The sequence below is a fragment of the Solanum pennellii genome, chromosome 10 (genome assembly GCF_001406875.1).
Source record: "Solanum pennellii chromosome 10, SPENNV200".
NCBI lineage: Eukaryota > Viridiplantae > Streptophyta > Magnoliopsida > Solanales > Solanaceae > Solanum > Solanum pennellii.
The window spans coordinates 47,959,753-47,967,275 of NC_028646.1; positions in this window are offsets into that span (position 1 = coordinate 47,959,753).

Consider the following 7,523-nt stretch of genomic DNA (forward strand, 5'->3'; position numbering starts at 1 on the left):
AAGCAGATTTTGGGGATGAAGATTTCTCGGGATAGATCTGCTGGCACTTTAAATCTATCTCAGGAGTTGTACATTGAGAAGGTGCTGAGCAGATTCAGGGTTAATGATGCTAAACCCAGGACTACTCCATTGGCAAATCACATTAAATTGTCAAAGGAGCAGTAACCCAAGACTGCCGAGAAGCGTGATCACATGTCACTTGTTCCATATGCTTCAGCAGTTGGTAGTTTGATGTATGCTATGGTTTGTACTAGACCTGATATAGCACATGCAGTGCGAGTTGTTAGCAGGTACATGTCGAACCCTGGGAAAGAGCATTGGGAAGCTGTGAAGTGGCTTCTGAGATACTTGATAGGTACATCCAGTACTTCACTTTGTTTTGGCAAAGGCAATGTGACTATACAGGGTTTTGTGGATGCTGATCTTGGTGGGGATGTTGACTCGAGCAAGAGTACATCCGGGTACATTTACACAATAGGTGGAACAGCAGTGAGTTGGATGTCCAGTCTTCAGAAGTGTGTTTCTCTTTCATCTATTAAAGCTGAGTATGTGGCAATAGCTGAAGCTGGGAAGGAGATGATATGGCTGGCAGATTATCTTGATGAATTGGGCAAGAAGCAGAGCGAGAAGATTCTTTACTCAGATAGCCAGAGTGCCATACAGTTGGTTAAAAATCCAGTCTATCATTCTAAGACAAAGCACATCAGAAGGCGATACCATTTCACTCGCAGGGCAGTGGAGGATGGTGATATGTGCTTGGAGAAGATAGAGGGTGCAAAGAACCCGACAGACATGTTGACGAAATGTGTTGATGTTGGGAAACTGGGGTTATGCAAAACCTCGGTTAGTCTTCTGTAGTTGTTGCTACAGATGTTGCGGTGCGGTAAAGATGTTGATGATGAAGAGTTTTTTTTTTGAGAATGTATTTTTTGGATGACAAAGTCAGTCTCCAAGTGGGAGAATTGTTAGGTTGTGGAGCCTGTTTAATATATATAACTGTTTATTCTCTATTTATTCTCTGTAACAAAAAATACTCTGATTTATTAATATAAATATACCTCACCTCACAGGGTGTTACCACGAAATATTGGGTTTTCTCTTTCTCTCTCTAGATCTCTCATCTCTTTCTCTTGAAAGTTCTTGTGTTCTTCATTCATCAAGTGTGTGTGCGTGAATTCGATCCTAACAGTAACTCCCTGATTATATTTATTATGATTTTTACTCCTATCTCTTAGCATAATCTCAAATGGATTAATTTCATATTCACGACAACTCTTTGTGTTCTTCAATACTATCATATCAATAGTGACATTTGACACAATAATGTACAAACTTAAACCAATTACGAAAAGAAAAATATCTATGTTCTCTTCTCTCTTCTCTCATCTCTTTTTATTTGTTTAGTTTAATATTTATGTTTCTTGTTTGTTGTTATTGTAAAATTTTTATAATGTGTGTTGTTATTATTATCGAAATTTACCATGATTTGTTGCTTTGTATACATTAGCCTAGCATGTGGTATTTTAGTATCCTCATGAATATTGAATTTGTGCAATAGTTAGTTATTTTACTTGTACACTTTTAATCAATTTAGTAGTCAAATATATATTTTTTTCATAGAAATATATATGTAGTTTCTATCTGAAAAGGATGACTTTTTTTAGTAAATTACATAGATTCAATGGGGATAAAATATGTAATTTGCAATACAAAATTTATATGAAGTATTTTGGAATAAAAGTGCAACGCACGTTCCCAGATCTAGTAGTTATATAAAAGAGAACCCTAGGCCCGCCTACGTGACGCCATCACAAGTAAGAATTTCCTTTTCAATTATTTATTTCCAAAACTAGTCTTTCTCTTTCATTAAATTTTATGACTTTTATGAAAAGTTATGACTTCAATGAAGAGTTGGGACTTTGTATGAAAAGTTGCGACTTCAATGAAGAGTTGCGACTTTTATGAGATGTTGCGACTTTTATGAAAAGTTCTGACTTTAATGAAGAGTTGCGACTTTTACCAAACGTTGTGCGAAAACTAGCCCTCCTCTTTCATGAAGAGATGTGACTTTTATGAAAAGTTGCGACTTTAATGAAGATTTGCGACTTTTATCAAAAGTTTTAACTTTTCTGAAAAATTTCGACTTTAATGAAGAGTTGTGACTTTTATGAAAAATTTTGACTTTTATGAAAAATTGTTACTTTATGAAAAGTTGTGACTTCTATAAAAGGTTGAAAGGTTATGAACTTTCTGAAGGGTTGAAACTTTTCCAAATAGTTCTAACCTTTCTGATAAGGCACAATAATCATTTGTTCACATTACCCTTTGTTGTCTATAAATAGAGGGATTTTCTCTCATTTTAAAACAACCAAAACTGTGATCTTCTTCTTCTACTTCCGCAAAATTAAATATTCGTGGACTTTGCTAATGTAATTCTTTAAACATCTGGTATTGAAGGAAAATAGTTTTTTTAAGCGGACAATGTGCATTCATTGCACTCGATTTTTTCATTTCTATTTCATTATATTTTTACATATCCTGATGTATTTTTCTTACAATCATTAATTTATGCTTATGATATTAATTGTTTTTTTGAGAACATGTTTTAAACTCTGTTCTTTATGTTTTTGCAATGTTATTGTCTCTGGTGATATTGAGCATATAAACATATAGTACGTATATTCATTGTACAAAAAAAAATTATTGTACTCAGTTCCAAGAATTCATGTTTTGATATTCTATATCAAATTCTATAACTTAAAAGTACTATATATGATCTTACATATTATTAATATTTACATAGATATGAAAATTTTCACTTATTAATTGAAGAAAATCATCATGCAAGTTCAAAAGTTATAATTTATTTCATGTTCAAGCTTAATTTCTTTTTTTTTAAATATGTGAACAATTTTTTGGTTTTCTCCTAATATATATAATCACAATTCTATAATCTATTTAACTGAAATATTTATTTTTATTATGAAATGTCTTTGTATATATTCTTGTTTTCTTATTTATTTATCTTTTAATGTTGATTAAAGAACCAATGATTCATTATTTCATGAACAATTCATTCATTAGAGGTTCTTGAGTTATGTGATAATGACAAATAATCAAATTCATGTTGAAATATTGTAAATACTTTTTTAAGAACCTATTTTTCTATTATTTTTAATGTATGGTTATTAGTAAAAAAATTATTTGCAAGATCAATGCAATCTGTATTTATGACCGTGTGAAGCGCGGGCAAATTACCATGTTAATATAATATTGTAAGAATACCCAAGGGTATAACTGTTTTGATCAGTTCATCTGCCTCTCTTTCTTTACTTTGAAATACTCTGTGTTACCCCTCCTTCCACAATTGACAGACACTGGCCGTGGCCACCATTCAAAAAATCTCATTTGTTGGACATCTCCCTCTCATCCGGTCATCCATGTGATCCGCTTTCTATTCCTTGGGAACTCTATCTCTTCCTTTCCATTTCAGTAGCTTCCTCCACACATATGATGAGTAAGGACACTCAAATAATAGTTGAGCCAGAGTTTCCACCCCATTAGGACATAGAGAGAATGCAATATTTGTGATACTTTTCCACCTTGCTAGCCTATCATTGGTGAATAATCTCTGCAATGCAGCCATCCTGAAGATAAAGCACCTTATTGGTGCACCCAAGATGATTACAAACTAACTTTTTCCATGTAACTTTAGGGAAGTTCCCTTGCAGCGTTTTATACATCTTCTTGATTGAGAAGTCTTTCAACTCCATATATTGCTCATAAGAATTCCAGTTGCCTCCAAATATTTCTTACTCTTAAAAAACTTCCTTAGTAGCCATGATGCTTGTGGTGGGTCAGTGTCATATACTGATTGATTCTTGACATAGTAGCTATGGAACCACCTTACCCAAAGTTTGTCCTTTTTGTGTCTCAAGTTCCACATCAGCTTAGGAATAGCAAATTTGTTCCATTGCTCCACACCTATTAGATTTAATCCACTAGAAACTTTAGGTTTGCATAGTTGTTCCTAAGCTATATGTGATTTATTACTATTTTCTGCCTTTCCAGTCCATAAGAACACTGTACTCGTAGAGTAATACTTGTAAGTATCTTCTGAGGTAGCCCAAAAACATAAGACCAGTAGGTTTGTATTGAAAACAGGACCCCCCCCCCCCTATTTACATTGAAGTAGTACTAGGCCTCTACTAGTGTAATATTCCGAAAGTCTAAGATGTGTTCTAGAGACTAAGATGAGTGTCTAAGGGTTGTGTCACTGTTTTAAGGTAAAAAATAATTAATATAAGTCATTTAGGAAGTTTATGAATAAAAACGTCCATGATGTTCGAAAACTAGTTCAAGAGGTGCTAGTGTGCCTTAGCATATTTGACTAACTTTTAAGAGTTTAGAAAATTTTTAATTTTGGTGCAAAGGTGTCTATCACATATTAGAGTTAGTTTATAGTCGAAACGTATGGGTACGACTCCCCAAGGACCAACCAAGGTCCCTTGAGGAGGATCCTTGCAATTTGGCAAAAAGCTGCCAAAAGGCAGTGTCCACAAACGAGTGCAAACGATGGATCGTGGGCCAATCAATGGGGCGTCGATGAACACTTAGCCAAATTCGATAAGGGACTGTTTTGACAGTATTACAAAAACCACGAACCAACAAGACGGTTGGTCCCTTGGCCGTCGTTTGTCAGACGAGCCGTCTGTCGTGGTCTTGTCTGTGAGTCCACTATTTGCTGCATGTTTTTAAGTTAGACAAATTAATTAATTAGGTGGTTAGTTAATTATTTAGGGGTTAAGAGACGTGTTATTAAGTTGGTTAATTACCTATATAAAGACTCTAACCTAATTAAACTAACCTAACCCCTCATAATTTCCCAAACCCAAATTGGTCCTCCTTCTCTCTTCTTTCTCTCTTCCAAAGAAACTCCATTGAAGACCAAGATAGAGGAGGGTTCTAGGGATGTAAAGGATCAAGTTTCTCCATCAAAGATCATCAATTAAAAATGTATGAAATTACTTTCACCTTTGGGATCTCGTTCCCCAAAGGGTTCCTCCAAATTGATTTCAAAAAGTTGAGTTCTAAGTGGGTTTTCTTCCAATACGAAATTGATCTTATGAATTGCTTTGTTTATGATTCCTTTTGGTTATAATAAGTAGATTAACATGTACTATGGTTACATTACACTAATTCTTGATTCATTTACCTAGTTTGTAGAAAGTTGACCAATTCCCCTTAACCCTAGGTTGTGATCTTGAATTGATTTATATAGTACTGATATAAGTGTCTTTGTTAGATTGTGAATTACTATCATATGTTGCTATTATGATAATTATGAGTATATTGTGATATATTTTAATCCAATTATGTTATTTCTTGAATAATTGACATAGGTTGTAAAGTAGATTATGAACTTGACCTAAGTCTCTAATTCTAGGTTATGAACTAGTGATGAATTGTTGCGTAGTGATTCAATTGACTTTATTATTTTGTTGGTTACTATTTTGTGATGATATTACACCCATTGTTGGGTTGAATTGGAGGGTTTATGGAAAGACTTTGATGATGGAATTGTGAAGGAGATTGGGCAAGTCTTGTGATCTCTATTCTTTACTTCAAGTATGATTACTTGTGATTGAGTCATGATGTTGTGTATAACTATACCTTATGTTATTACTTCTAGGGTTGGTATGATGTTGAAATTGAAATATCTTAACCTATGGATTATGAGTTGTTGGCTAAGATATAAATGTTATAAGGATGGTGATGACTTACCAATGTGTCTTATTATGATGTGACTATGTAAATGTGCTAACCTCACATGTATGAATTGTAATGAAATGAAAATAGTGATGCAATTCTTATTGATCTATGATTATGATTACTTAAGGAATACACCCTATGACCTATATTAAGCTATGATGATCAATAAAAGCATTAAAGACATTTCAAAAAGGTACTCTAACTTAGCACCGACTGAACTAGAAAGAAGAGTGTCCTTTCCCACATAGGGAAGATAGGTTCACTAATGTACTCATGAGATTGGAGGATATAATACATGTAGAACAAAGAGGGTCCCAACTATATCTCCTAGTTCTTGGACTATGTTGCCCCCATAGAGATACTAGTTAGTGGATCCACCTAGATGCTATGTTCATGTTTTGGTACTACCTTGGCAAGTAGTCTTTCTTCCTTCTGTGTAGTGTTCCATGACACCGGATTCCATATTAACTCATGTAGGATGTTCACAAATGTTAAAATAAACTGAAGGAATGAACTCTAACTAGAATGACCTAAGGGGTTTAGCTTAGTCTAGGTAGGGGTATGAGACTCTACCTATACATTGCACTAGTTAGCTTTGAAGGGAGTCATAGGAGGATGTTCTCATATATGTATATGCTTATAAATGTAAATGATATGTATATGATGATCTTAAATTTTGATGATACTATATGATGTTGGTTTCACTTATGAACATGTGTTTGGTCTCTATTGCTAAAGTATGATGCTAAGTACTCTTAATAGTATGCTATGAGATGTTGGACATTGTTTATGGTTCTTTTTAGGTTTACTTGATTAAGTATGGTTATGGGACTTTGCTAAGTCATTGCACTAGTATACTTAGTGAGGGTTCACGAGCAATAGTCTTGTTTTGGTTATGATGTTCATGGTCTTGATTTAATGAGTAGATCTCATTGATTGGTATGGTTTTGAAATGTGCATAAGACTTTTCAAAGTAAATTGCATACTTTATTTAATTGTCCCTCTTTAGCATGATTTATGTTGTGTGTGCATATGGTCTCATACTTAGTACAAGTGATATGCTAACCCCATTTCTCCCTTTTCCCCTAACATTTTATGTTCCGGTCGTTGAAGGCCTGTGACGAATTTTGAAGGAAGACTTTGATTCTCGTTCTCCATGTTGGGTAGGTCATCACCACTTTGAGGACAACGTCATTTTCTAGCTTCGGATATTGATTAGTCTTAAAGACAATATGTTCATTCCCTTTTATTCGAGTACTAAAGATTGTATAGCCTATATGTGGCTTTTATCGTATTGATGTATGTGATATGTCCAATTGTTATACTCTTGTTTAGATGGTTATGAGATGAGACATCCGGTTTTAAGACTATGTTATATCTTTTATATATGGATGTACAATAAAAGTAGAAGACTAAGTAATGCTCTTATACAAAGGGTCTATGTTTACTCGATGCAAATATATATATATTATGTGTATGTGATAGGTATATGTAAACCTCAAGATATTTATATAGAAAACTTTTTAAATTTTCTGCATTTTTAACCTATGAATGTAATAATGTAAGCTAAGAGGCTAGTCTTAGTCCTCGATGAGGACGACGACGCCGGTTACGTCTAGGGGGTGCGCCCCGGATGTGACAACCAGTACTATCATTGAGGCTTCTACTTTAGCCAATGAACCATAAACATTTTCTTTAAGGTATTCTCTTCAACATGATCCAATGTTCTAGCTGACCTCTTGGCTCTTTCT